Here is a 14,279-nt window from a genome sequence, read left to right on the forward strand (position 1 = left end):
CGATATGTATATATGAGAGCTATATCAAAATCTGAACCGATTTCTATGAATCGAGAGTCATAAGAAAATCCTTCCTGCCAAATTTCTAGTGAATCGGTTAACAAATGACCATTTTATTGCTGTATTACTGCAAATCGGACGAACATATATATGGGAGCTATATCCAAATCTGAACCGATTTTTATGAAATTCGCCAGTAATATTGAAAGTCATAAGAAAATCCTTTGTACCAAATTTCAAGAGAATCGGTTTTTTTGCAGTATTACTGGAAATCGGACGAATATATATATGGGAGCTATATCAAAATCTGAATCGATTTTTATGAAATTCACCAGTAATATTGAAAGTCATAAGAAAATCCTTCCTACCAAATTTCAAGAGAATCGGTCGACAAATGACCATTTTATTGCTGTATTACTGCAAATCGGACGAACATATATATGGGAGCTATATCCAAATCTCAACCGATTTTTATTAATTTCACCAGTAATATCGAGAGTCATAAGAAAATCCTTCCTGCCAAATTTCTAGTGAATCGGTTAACAAATGGTCATTTTATTGCATTATTACTGCAAATCGGAAATATATATGGGAGCTATATCCAAATCTGAACCGATTTTTATGAAATTCAAATTCAAATTCAAATTCAAATTTATGGTCAGGCAGTCTAAAACAGATCTCAGTTCCTGGGTTCTCAATGTAGACGTCCAGGACCACTCTTTCCCCTAGCTTCGATCCTTCCGTGTAACAGTCAGTCTTTATGCAATAACGCAGTCTTTATGAGGATGGCACAATCCGCATGGTTTAGGTGCCGGGCCATAATGGAGTAAGGGGGAATGAAAGGGCAGAAGATTTGGCAGTGAAGGCCAGAGAACTGCCATCAATAAACTTGGCTAACCCGAAGACTTTCGGGTCGCCGCAGTCCGATTTAAGGACGTGGGTCATCGGTTGGACGGCAAAAATCCTATGGGGTCCGGATCGTAAGAAGACGAAGCTATTACTGAAAGGAAGTAATAAGGTCAGTATAGCTTTTGGTGTCATAACGAAACAAATGATATGTAGCACTGTGGAACAGCGAAACAGTCGATTGGACGGCGAAAATCCTATGCGGTGATCCGAATCGTGAGAGAACGAAGCTTTTACTGAAATTAAGTAAGAAAGTCAGCATAGCTTTTGTTCTCATAACGGGACACATTGGACTACGAGCTCACTTATGCAAAATCAATGCGGCAAGTGAGGGCATGTGGGGAAGATGATGAGACGTTGAAGCATTTTCTATGTCATTGCCCGTTTTCGCGGCTAACAGGCACCGGTACTTATGTGGGGACACGATACCAGACATGAACCAACTTACAAGCCGCAATTTTTGTCCGATTTGGCTGAAATTGAGCATGTAGTGTTTTGTTAAGACTTCCAACAACTGTGCCAAATCACTCTAAACCTGATATAGCTCCTATGTTAACAGGTCTCTCGATCATCGTTGTTCGGTTCCTAAAAGCTTTAATTTTTGAGGGTTTACAGAAGTTTGGTATGTAGAATATAGTTATGACCTTTAACTAACTTTATTTGTATACATTTTTAGCAGAATCCATGATGGTGGGTTCCCAAGATTCGGCCCGGCCGCTCTTACTTGTTTTTCTCTTAGTTTTGGTACACTGTATTTTACGATTTACGAAAGCATTTGTGGTTCGAATTTTATTTTGATGCACGATTTGGATTGGTGATAAAATTTACGACTTTGCTGCTAAGAATCTACAAAACTTTATTGATGATATATACTTGAAAATAGCTAATTTTTCATGTGTTGTTATAGTATTTTTTGGCCAACCACCACAGGATTGGCAACGCTACCAATATCATTATAACGATAAACAAACATTTTGTTCCTTTTGAAGCGTCTGAGTTCGCCAACAATAGCCAGTGATGATTTACTAGCCAAACATGGTGTTGAACACCATTCCGAATAACTTTCTTTAAATTATTTCTGAAGCAATTGTTTTCGATGGCTTGTAAACAATGAAAGGAGCTGTCAGTAAAACAAATATCATGTAGGTGTCCTTTATCTAGTTTGACAGATATACCAGTGCGAACTTGGTAACACTTTGTGCCGGCTACCCTGTGTCATTGACCTCTATGATCCATCCAGCGACTGTGGTTCATATTCAAAATTCTTAAATGTTTGACATTAGTCATTTCCGCTGACTATTAGCCGATTAGGTACAAACTATTTTCAACATATGGTAATGATTTTGCAGGTATCCTTCCTTTGTCCTTTTGCCTGAAAAAAAAAGAATACCAAAACAAACGTTTGTTCTGAAAACTTTTTAAACTATTATATGTAAAAACAACATTTGAAAACACCTTAAATATGGTGCACACTGCTGGAACTGCAGACATCATCGTCATCATCCCCTTGTTGAGTTGAGTTTATAATCTCCGATCTCCAACGAAAACAAAACAAAAACAGATGAACTCACCAAGCAGCCAACAGAAAAAAGAACCCTTCGTTAATCTGGTGATTTAAATTAAAAGGTTTTCTGTATTAGCTTATTGTCTCTCAGGTCCATTGTTTGTGTCTTGTTTTGTTCTTTTTCTCTATACATTTATCCTTTATCCATGTCCTTGAGTAGCTATTAACCAAACTCTATTTGTATTCTTATTTTTTGCAGATTTCAAATTTCCCTTGAATTTTGTTTCGGATTGTCGTATTGAAGGATAAAAATGTAAGTATCAATATAAAAAAAAAAAAACAAAAAACATGAATTCCCATTGAAGCTAAAGCAAAATTCATGATTTTCTAAAAAAAACAAAAACATTGCCCCTAAGAAGCCATTGCAAATTTGTTGTTCTGTTCTTATTACAGTCGTTTAGATTAGTTTTGCTTTTTCAGTTTTTGCTCTTGTCGCTTACTTACCCAACTAGAAATCCCCCCAGACATCGTCCAAGAGTTGATAAAACAGAAATGTTGCCTTAGTTTTATTTGTAAAACATTGCAAAATGTTTATGGGTTGATATCCAAGACACATGGACAGGTGTAAAGTTTATTCGTACTTCGATGCAGTGGAAAAAAAAAAAAGTAAATTCACTTAATGTAAACATTAGCATAAACGGTTTTGAGTTTAATGAAATGAAAACTAAAATGTGTTGTTAAATAAGAGGCTTAAACATAGGTCTTTAACTAGGGGGAATTCGTGGTGATGAATATAGGTATATACAATAATTTGTATACCTACCAGCATTACATGAGGAGGAGTGAGAGTATAGATTAGGTTAGGTTAGGTTTAAGTGGCAGTCTGCCATCAGACTCACTTAGACATTTCGTTCATTGTGATACCACAGAAAGGAAGGAAGGAAGATGCCTCCTAGTTCCTACCGTTGAAACGTCCAGATCGCTTTAAGAAGCCCAATAACTGAAAGCTAGTGTGAGGCACACACAAAAGGTGTTCCATAGTCCCTTTTTCTTCGAGGTCCTCACAGCTTCTGCAAAAGTAGCTACATGCAACCTTCAGTCCGTCAGCATGTTTTCCTATTAGACGGTGACCTGCCATGACGGACACAATGATGTTGAGACTCCTGTTCTAGCTAATGAGAGTAAAGCAGTAGACGTCTTCAAGTCTAATTTAGGCCACATAGTTTTGGAATGCTCACAGCCCCCTCTTTGTGACCATCTATCATTCGTTGTCCCTCGGGCCGGACCCTGAAAACCTAGCTTACATGTCGCTAGAGGCATATCCACAGATTCCAGTATCCCTGGAATGTGTGGGGTAGTTCCTAGTCTCGGAAGCTCGTCCGCTTCACAACTCCCAAAGATACCTCTGTGGCTGCTTAGTCATCTTGTTGAGAGATCTGCGACAGTCGAGGGCGGTTTTTGTATTCAGAATTACCTATGAGTATACTAAACAAGTCATTCCGTTTGTAACGCCTCGAAAGATAGTTTTATGATACAAACTTGATATTCTAAGTCGATCTGCTGAAATCGTGATAGCGGTCGAGCGGAGTAAGATATCCACTTGAAATTTTAAAACCATGATTAGGTTAGGTTAGGTTGAAAAGAGGGTGCAGATATTAATCCGCCCCATGCCACTATGGACATACACCTAAGCCAGTTAACGGCTTGTTGTGCACGTTAAAATATTTTTAGTTAAGAATTCCGTGCTACTTAAAAAATCCTTAATTGTTTTCAATGCCACTCCCCTAAGTTGGTTAATGTCTGATATTGTGTCTCCACCTAAGTACTGGTATCTGTTGTACGCGAAACCCGCGCAATGACAAAGGAAATGCTCCAACGTCTCATCATCTTCCCCGCATGCCCTAAACATGCTATCACTTGCCGCACCGATTTTACATAAGTGAGCTCGTAGTCCTATGATTCCCGTTATGGTACCAACCTCCTTCTTGCTTCCTTTCAGTAATAGTCTCATCTTCCCACGATCTGGATCCCCCCATAGGATTTTCGCCGTCCAATCGACCGTTTCGCTGTTCCACAATGTTGCATGAGCATTCGCCGCCAACTCCCTTAACTCGAACTGCGTCGAACCGAAAGGCTTCGGGTTAACCAAGTTTATTGAGGGCCGTCCTTTGGCCTTCACCGTCAAATCGTCTGTACTTTCATTTCCCCTTACTCCGTTATGGCCCGGCACACAAACGATGCGGATTTTCCCATCCTCAGAGAAGGCGTTAATCTTCTTCTTACACTGCAAGACTGTTCGTGACCTTACCGTCCTGGTTGTTATTGCCCTTATGGTAATTTTACTGTCGGTAAAGATGTTAACACTCCACCACACCACATCACTTCACGCATTCCGTGATCGCCCGGATCTCCGCCTGCAGAACCGTATTATGGTCAGGTAGTCTAAAACAGATCTCAGTCACTGGGTTTTCAATGTAAACCCCCAGGCCCACTCTTTCCTCTAGCTTTGATCCATCCGTGTAACATGATCTTCCAGATGGCAATACTAGGGTTCCAAGACTGTGCCGATGGAAGCAGTGCGTCGCACTCGACTTCAAGGTTTATCTCAGTTATCCGATTGGAAACCTCTTCCCTTCCTTCCAGGTTGTCTGATATCGAAATCGTGGAAATTGAGGAAACATGGTGCGTAAAACTGGCCCACGTTCTTCTTCCTCGTGAACAGGCATATTTCAGTCTTCTCTGGGTTAGCCCAGTCATATGTCATATGCAAGACCCTTTCGGCCCTTCTGCATAGCTCGTTCGGATTCTTAACCCTTAGAAGTATTAAAGCATCGTCTGCGAAGCAGACGAGTTCAAATCCCTCCTCAGTCAGGCATCCGTAATAGGTTATTTATGGTGGTCACCCATAGGAGTGGCGATAAAATGCCACCTGTGGCGTGCCTTGTGCCACTTTCTCCCTTATATTTATGCCATGGGACACACAATTATTAAACTGTTCCTTAGCATATGGTTCATCCAGCCTCTAAGGACCGGGTCCACCCGTTACTGGTCTAAGGATTGAATCAGAGAGAAAAAGAGAAACTATGGTTGGTTGCCATCCTCTATGTTCTAGTGCGGACCTGCTTATCTAAATTTCTTATATTCATGTGTACATTAGCTAGACGACAGTGTCATGACTTCATACATTTACCATGATCTACTTTAACTATTCTTTAAGCAAATATGAACTTTTGCATCAACACAACTAAAAACCCCAAGTATGCCATAATTTACACAACTAACAATCAGTCAAGTATTGTGGCCTGTAGTCCAGTTCAGTTCACACAGTTGGTAGACCAATTTAATGCATTTAAAATTGCTCAAGCTTTTCATCTCCAAGATCCCAAAAGTGTGCCTAAGTTTGGCGAAGAGATACAAACAGAACAATCACTTTTAGAACGTTCGTAGTGTAATGAAAGTAATGATGATCATAATGTTGCTAACAATAAAGAATACATACATATACCCATAAGACCTACATGCCTACTCTTAACATGAATATGAACATGCGAGTACAATAGGGTGAATCGTTATGTTGTGTGCTAAAGAATTTATCAAACAACAAACAAACAAATTTTGCCCATGAACATTCCACTAAGGAACAGGAGCAAACTTCTCACATATCACTGAGTGCAGTCCGATTCATGTCTAAGCTCAATGATATGGGGCCTCCTTTTTATAGCCGAGTTCAAACGGCGTGCCCCAGTGCGACACCTCATTGGAGAGAAGTTTTACATGGCATAGTACCTCACAAATGTTGCCAGCGTTAAGAGGGGAATACCACTGCTCAAAATATTTTCGGATGGTCTCGCCAGGATTTTAACCGAGGTGTTCAGCGTCATAGGCGGACATGCTTATCTCTGAGCTACGGTGGCCTCCACTAAAGAATATACAATATATGAATATATATGAAAGGTAGTGCCATTGTTTTGTAATTTTATTCTTTAAATTTCTTTAAAAAGAAGTAAAAAGGCATTCAGTTTGGCCGGGCCGAACTGTGGATACCCACCACCTCGAGTATATATGCTAACCACCTTCCGCCATAATCTGCAGAAATATTGGTCAATATGGCAGCTATATCAAAATATAAACCGATCTGAACCATATGGGGCACGGATGTCGAAAAGCCTAGCATAGGTCATATACCGAATTTCAGCGAAACCGGATAATAAACGCGCCTTTTATGGGCCAAAGACTCTAAATGGGGAGATCAGTCTATATGGTTGATATACTACTGTGCCAAATTTCAGAGAAATCGGGTAATAAATCTGCCTTTTATGGGCCCAAGACCTCAAATCGGAAGATCAGTCTATATAGCCGCTATATCCAAATAAAGCCTGATCTTGACCATACCCAGTACGAGTGTCGGGGAGCCTAACGCAAAGTATTGTGCCAAATTTCAGCCCGTATTTGGCACAGTTGTTGAAAGTCGTAACAGAACACTATGTGCATCGGAAACATTGCAGCTCCCAGGGGTTTAAGAAGTCTAATCGGGAGATCGGTTTATATGGGAGCTATATTCAAATCTAAGCCGATATGCCCCATTTGCAATCCCCAATCCCCTGTGTTAATTGTGAGTATCTGTGCAAAATTGCAAGTAGCTAGCTTTAAGCGTTCGACATCTATGGTGATTTCGACAGACGGACGGAGGGACATGGCTATATCGAATCAGAATGTCGAGACGATCCAGAATATATATACTTTTTGGGGTCTTAGATCAATATTTCGAGGTGTTACAAACGGAAAGACTAAATGAGTGTACCCCCTTCCAATGGTGGTGGGTATAAAAATCGAGGAGTGCATTTAAAGGGTGATTTTTAAGAGCTATAGGAAAGTTATTCAAAAAAAAAAAAACCTAAAATTCAGAAATTGCATGAAATCTTTTTTTGAATCGATAGTACGGTAATGTTTAAAGATTATTTCATGCAAATGTTGACCGTGACCGTGCCTCAAATGGTCCATCCGCTTAGTCCATGCGGGGAAGATGATGAGACGTGTGAACATTTCCTTTGTCATTGCCCGGCTTTCGCGTTTAACAGATACCGGCACTTAAGTGGGGACACAATACCAGACATAACCCAACTTAGGGGATTGGTATTGAAAACAATTAAGAATTTTGTAACACGGAATTCCTAACTTAAAAATTTCTTTTTGGAGTTTACTTTTAAAATTTTAGAGTTCACAACAAGCCGATTACTGGCTTAGGTGTATGTTCATAGTGGCATGGGGCGGATTAAAATCTACACCCTCTTTTCAACCTAACCTAGGCGGTCAATTGACCTCTCCTGAATATGAAATAAAATGTTCACCGAACTCGCCTCCCATAAGCCGCTTGTTACGCGAGCTGTGTGGCATGTGGCACCGTCTTGTTGAAACCACATGTCATGAAGTCAAGCTCTTGCATTTTGAGCAAAAAAAAAGAATTTGGATGTCATCTCACGGTAGCACTCTTTGAAGAAGTACGGTCCAATGATGCCATCAGCCCATGAACAGCACCAAACTTTGACTTACTTTTGGATCATTGGTAGCTCTTCTAATGCTTCTGGACGATCTTCACTCCAAGTTCGACAATTCTGCTTATTTACGTACCCATTGAGCGAAAAATCAGCTTCGTTGTAAAATGGAAGAAGCTAGCGATGCAAAATTCAATCATTTGCAAGCGTTGTACGTTTGTAAGACGATTCATGGGTAAATTATAGATCAAACTGAAGATGTTTGACTGTGAAACAAAAATGAAACGTGCGTGGGCTTTTTAAACCAGTGTTGCCAAAAAGGTAATAGCTACAAAATCACCTTTTATAATGATAGCAATATATGAATCTGAACTAATTTTGATGAAATATTCCAGAGATATGCAGATAAGTAAAAAAACCAATTCTCACAAAATTTCGTCGGTCATAAATTGTACAACCATTTAAGTGAAAACCGGACGGTAAAAACGTTGGAAGTTTGATCCAATTTCATCAAGACATAGTGGAAGCTGTAGAAAAATATTGTGCACAATTTTTAGATCGCTGAATAAAAGGGGTTTTAAAGGCTTTAGAAGTGATAATGTTTAAATGTAAATCGACTTCTATTATATTTAGTGAAAATTTTCAAATGTCATAAAGAATCTTACGAGCCACATATTGTGCAAATCGGTCAACAAATGACCACCATATTGCAATTTTAGTTAAAATCGGAAAAACACACATACGGGAGCTAAACGTAAATCTGAACCGATTTCAATCATACACATAATAGATGTCATAGAAGAAAACAATTCGATGGAGGTCGGTTGGTAAATGCGCCTGCAAATGCGCCACTAGAAGTCAAAATTGGTCAAAAATATTTTTGGGAGCTATATCCAAATCTGAACCCATTACTGTAAAACTCAACAGAAACCTCAAGAGTGGTAAGAATAATCATGAATATATCAAAAGCGATTCAATAATAACCGCCCAGTAAAATTTGGATTTTGTCGCTTACATCAATTTCGCGGGAAGGGCCCGATATGTATCGGGCCTTAAAGTATTGATATAGACAAACAACTCCATGTCAAAAAGGTAGATGCTTAGAATATTAAACTTCAACAAAACTTTCCCTCTCAAAAAAGTAATCATTGATCAACACAAAATCGTGAAAATCGAAATTTTCTTCCAAAATATTTAAATCCTGTTTCTACTCAGAAATTTATTTTTAAGCACACCCTTATGTACAGATGTGAATATGTATTTTTTTTTTTTTGAGTCAATGTACGTCTACACTCTGTTCTTCTACTACAATTTTACACCAGGTAAAATATATCAGGTGTCTGTTGTTAGTAGGGTCATACAAACCAACACATGCACACAACCGTACGCAATAATTGTGTTGCTTTTTGCCATAGTTCTCTTTTTTTTTGCTCACTGTCTTTCTTTGTCTTTTGTAATTGGATCTTTAATTGAAATAAACCACAAATTGTGTATATGCTACAAATTCTAGGCAAGTAGACTCTTTAGGAATTAATTACACAGTTCTCTGGGCACTCATTACCTGCGAAAGGTAGATCAAACGAAACCAAAAAGGGCAACATACACTGAAATAGGAGAAGAATTTAGTGTAGCATCAGAGTTTAATGTGGCTTTAGTTTACTGTCACCAATATGTACACTTCCATGGATGAGAGGTCTTTAATTACGGATTGATTTGTGCAACAGCACTACGTATTCATAAGAAATATGAGCATATTTGTTTGTAATTGAAAACAAAAGACTGGTCGATGCAAGACTAACTGCATATCGTAGTAAGGGCAATAGATAAGCATTTGCATGCACAATCAAAAAAAAAGTAAGAGCTAAGTTCGGCCGGGCCGAATCTTATATACCCTCCACCATTGATCGCATTTGTAGAGTTCTATGCGCGGTATCTCTTTTTAGACAAACATAGAATACTGAATAAGAACTGTTATGCTATTGGAGCTATATCAAATTGTAGTCCGATTCGGACCATAAATGAATGCTGAACATTGTAGAAGTCATTGTGTAATATTTCAGTTTATTCGGATAAGAATTGCGCCTTGTAGGGGCTCAAGAAGCAAAATCGAGAGATAGGTTTATATGAGAGCTGTTTCATGCTATTGATCGATTCAGAGCATATTAGACACGTATGTTGAAGGTCATGAGAGAAGCTGTTGTACAAAATTTTCAGATGAGAATTGCGCCCTCTAGAGGTTCAAGAAGTCAAGATCCCAGATCGGTTTATATGTCAGCTATATCAGTTTATGTCCCGATTTGCGCCATACTTAGCACAGTTATGGCAAGTCATAACAAAACACCTCATGCAAAATTTCAGCCAAATCGGATAAGAATTGCTCCAGCGGCTCAAGAAGTCAAGTACCAAGTTCGGTTAGTATGACAGCTATACCAGATTATGAACGGATTTGAACCATACTTAGCACAGTTGTTGCAAGTGGTACCATAACTTTATGTGCAAAATTTCAGTTAAATCGAACGAGAATTGCGCCCTCTAGAGGTTCAAGAAGTCAAGACCCAAGATCGGTTTATATGGCTGCTATATCAAAACATGAACTAATGTAAACCATACTTAGCGTAGTTGTTGGATGTGATATCAAAACATTACGTGCCAAATTTCAAAAAAATCGGATAAGAATTGCGCCCTCTAGAGGCTCAAGAAGTCAAGACCCAAGATCGATTTATATGACAGCTATATCAAAACATGAACCAATGTTCAATAAAATCGGATAAGAATTGCGCCTTCTAGAGGCATAAGAAGTCAAGACTCAAGATCGGTTTATATGGCTGCTATATCAAAACATGGACCGATTTGGCCCATTTACAATACCAACTGACCTACACTAATAAAAAGTATTTGTGCAAAATTTCAAGCGGCTAGCTTTACTCCTCCGAAAGTTAGCGTGCTTTCGACAGACAGACGGATGGACATGGCTAGATCGACTTAAAATGACATGAAGATCAAGAATATATATACTTTATGGGGTCTTAGACGCATATTTCTAGGTGTTACAAACAGAATGACGAAATTAGTATACCCTCATCCTATGGTGGAGGATATAAAAATCACCAAATACTTTCCGAATCTTATATATCCTTCACCATGGATCGCATTTTTCAAGTGCCTTGATAATGCAATAGAATCGCAACACTATTAGAGCTATGTTAGGTCATGATCTAATTCGGGCCATACTAACTTTGGATGTTGGATACCATAGTAGTTGGGTTTAAGTGGCAGTCTGTCCTCAGACTCATTTAGACGTTTTCGACCATTTTGATACCACAGGAACAGAAGAAGGAAGATGCCTCCTAGTTGAACCGTCTAGATCGCTTTAAAAAGCTCAACCACTTGCAAATGTTCATATCCGCTAAATTGGGCAGGTTCTCAAAGAAATGAGAACCTAAAGTGGAACTCCTTCTAACTGCCAGAGCGGGGCACACACACAGAGATGTCCTATAGTCTTTTCTTTTTCGATGTCCTCACAGATTCAGAAAAGTCGCTACTGGCAACTTTCAGTCTGACAGTTTTCCGATTAGACAGTCATGTCATGACGGACACAATGACTGAGACGTCTGTTCTAGCCAGTGACAGCAAAGCGGTAGACCTCTTCAAGTCTAGATTCAAGCTCAAAGCCCCCTTTTTGTTACCTTCGTTGTCCTTCTGGCCTGGTCCTGAAAACATGTCGCTGGAGGCATAGCCACGGATTCCAGTTTAGCTAGTCTCGCAAGCTCGTCCGCTTTACAATTTCCTGGGATATCTGTGGCTCGGCACCCAGAACAGGTGAATTTTGAACTGTTTAGCCATCTCGTTAAGAGATCTGCAACAGTCGAGGGTGGTTTCTGTGTTCAGAAATACGTTCTCTAGGTATTTGATGGTTGCCTGAGAAGATATTTATGCTAATCGTCGTTATGTCATTATATCTTAGCCATTCCAACACTTTCTGAATTGCAAGGATCTCCGCTTGAAACACACTGCAGTGGACCATAGTAGAAGACTTTGTGCAAAAATTTCAGCCAAATCGGATAAGAATTGCGCCCTATAGGGGCTCAAGAAATAAAGTCGGGAGATGGGTTTATATGCACTCAAGACAATGCATATCGTAAATATGGGTTGATTACATACTACACGTTAGTTCATGATCTTTACTTACGGTTAATTAAAAATTCGTAAGGGCTTAGAAAACTAACTTGGACAAATATAACTAATTTTTCATGAGTATAGTTGAAAGAGCTTAAAACTCAGGTGGTGTTATTAATTTTACTTAAACTATTTTTTTAGAATAAGCAAGCACTTTACCAAACATAAGTAAAAGCGTATTGTCGTCGACGATACATCTTCTATAACTTATTACTGAATGAATTACAAAAAAGAAAAATTTGAAATTTTAGTTCAATATATGTAACTAAAATGTTTAGAATTTGTATTTCTTGAGTTCACAATAAAATGCCCGGAAGTAAGCATAACTTAGTAACTGTTAGTTAGTGTTGAACTAAATTTGAATTTACTGACTGTGGCATTGTCAACTCCAAAAATATATTCTGTTGTTTCTTTCAGCTCCGAACCAACCCGCGGAATAATGTGGGACATAATTTTAAAGTATAAAATAATTAAAAATCATTTTGCTGGCTCGAACTCGGGAACTTTATATTGCGAAGCAGAAACACAAACTAGATTTGTCTTCTTCAAAATAGCTGAGCGATTTATAGCATGGGGGTGGGAGAGATGTAATTAAGATGTGTCCACCAATCACCAATTGGATGCTTCGAAGAGTTCGGAAATAGCGATTTTTTTTCATATTTTACCTCTTAGTTGCAAAGCTCGTTTGTTCATATTTTACCTGTGGGAAGTTTAAACTAAACTAATACTCTGTAAAAACAATTTCGTAGCTATTATGGAATTATTGAACTCCTATCGAACGTATAATTCTTTAGTGAAATTCAATATATCTAAATTTTGAGTATTGAGATTCAAAATTTTTGTGTGTGGGAGCTGTACTACAACCGCCCATGCATGGAATACATGAAATCAACCCTGCATGTTGGCAATATTGCATGATTTTTCAACATATTTCTTCTATGAGTGTTGGCTGTATGTATTACATCTTCATTACAAAAGATCGGTTCTGTGGTATCCAGGTCGCAGCCACTCAACAATTATGCAGTTTTGTGATTTTAAGTAAGCCGTAAAAAATTGGAGGCTATCGTGTCGCAGAGGTTATCATGTCCGTCGCTAAACGCCTGGTTTCGGATCCTAGCCAGAACATCAGAAATAATAATCAGCGGTGGTCATCTCCTCCTAATGCTGGCGACATTTTTGAGGTATCATGTCATGTGAAAACTTCTCTCCAAGAGATATCGGACTTTGGCTCGTCTTTCGGACCTCGCTATAAAAAGGAGGCCACTTATCAAAGGGAATTGGACAGCACTCCCTTATATGTAACAAATTTGTCCTTGTTCCTTAGCAATTTGCATTCAAAAATTTACCCCTGTTCCTTAATGGAATGTTTATGGGTAAATTTGCTTTCAAAGTACTTCACAAATTTTTATCTTTTTTTTGTCCAATAAATTTTAAAATTTTCCCTCTGCTCAACTTTACATAGAATATTAATTTACATTCATTTGCCATATTCTTTTTCATAGTCCGAATGATGGAAAGACTGATGATCAAACTGCTTTTCAATGTAGACGCCATTGAAATGGATTACCTAAAACGGGTTTTCTAGTGGCTTGTGGTTTTGTTATTTTTCGGTTCACAAATAAATGAATATTCAGAACACCATCAACGCTATTTACTGCTAATTATTTGGTGTTATAGGCAAATGAGATCACTTCCATAGCAGTAACCACAACTCTTCTTCTCTACCCTTTCTACAAAAACCAGAAAACTAGGTCAAATTTTTACCCATCTTATACAGCTAATAAAATAGAAAATTTGAAAAAAGAAACCCAAACTAATTTCAAATATATGTGTATTCAATTTAAGGTTAGCCAGCTCCAAGATTAATTAATTACACTTTTTTTCGACATACACGTATTGTATGCGTTAGGCCAAACAATGTAAATGATATTCTTGTACGATATACATACACGAGTATACACAAATTAATGTTACTTTTGTTTAATGATCTGTCGATTTTAATTTAATAAAATGCCAATGTATTATGAAAAATGATGCCATAGCATATAACCCACAATACGATGGCAGTGCATGGAAGGCTGATAGAGAATGTGCTATTTTCGTATATGGTAATTTTCTCGATTGCTGTCGACTGACTGTAATGATACCAACAATATAGACCAATTGAATTCGTTAACTTTTATAGTCATTAATCACAAAAA

The 14,279-nt window shown here is 38.3% G+C and overlaps 1 protein-coding gene across 1 annotated transcript in view; it reads left to right on the top strand.

Moving 5' to 3' along the window:
- LOC106085279 (AF4/FMR2 family member lilli) overlaps positions 1-14,279 on the top strand; it is an 81,808-nt gene that overhangs the window by 14,847 nt on the left and 52,682 nt on the right. The window contains exon 2 of the mRNA XM_013249457.2: positions 2,670-2,723. The gene's annotated coding sequence lies outside the window, so the exon portion shown is untranslated. The remainder of the gene's footprint in view (positions 1-2,669; positions 2,724-14,279) is intronic.

This window comes from Stomoxys calcitrans, chromosome 4, assembly GCF_963082655.1.
Source record: "Stomoxys calcitrans chromosome 4, idStoCalc2.1, whole genome shotgun sequence".
Taxonomy (NCBI): domain Eukaryota; kingdom Metazoa; phylum Arthropoda; class Insecta; order Diptera; family Muscidae; genus Stomoxys; species Stomoxys calcitrans.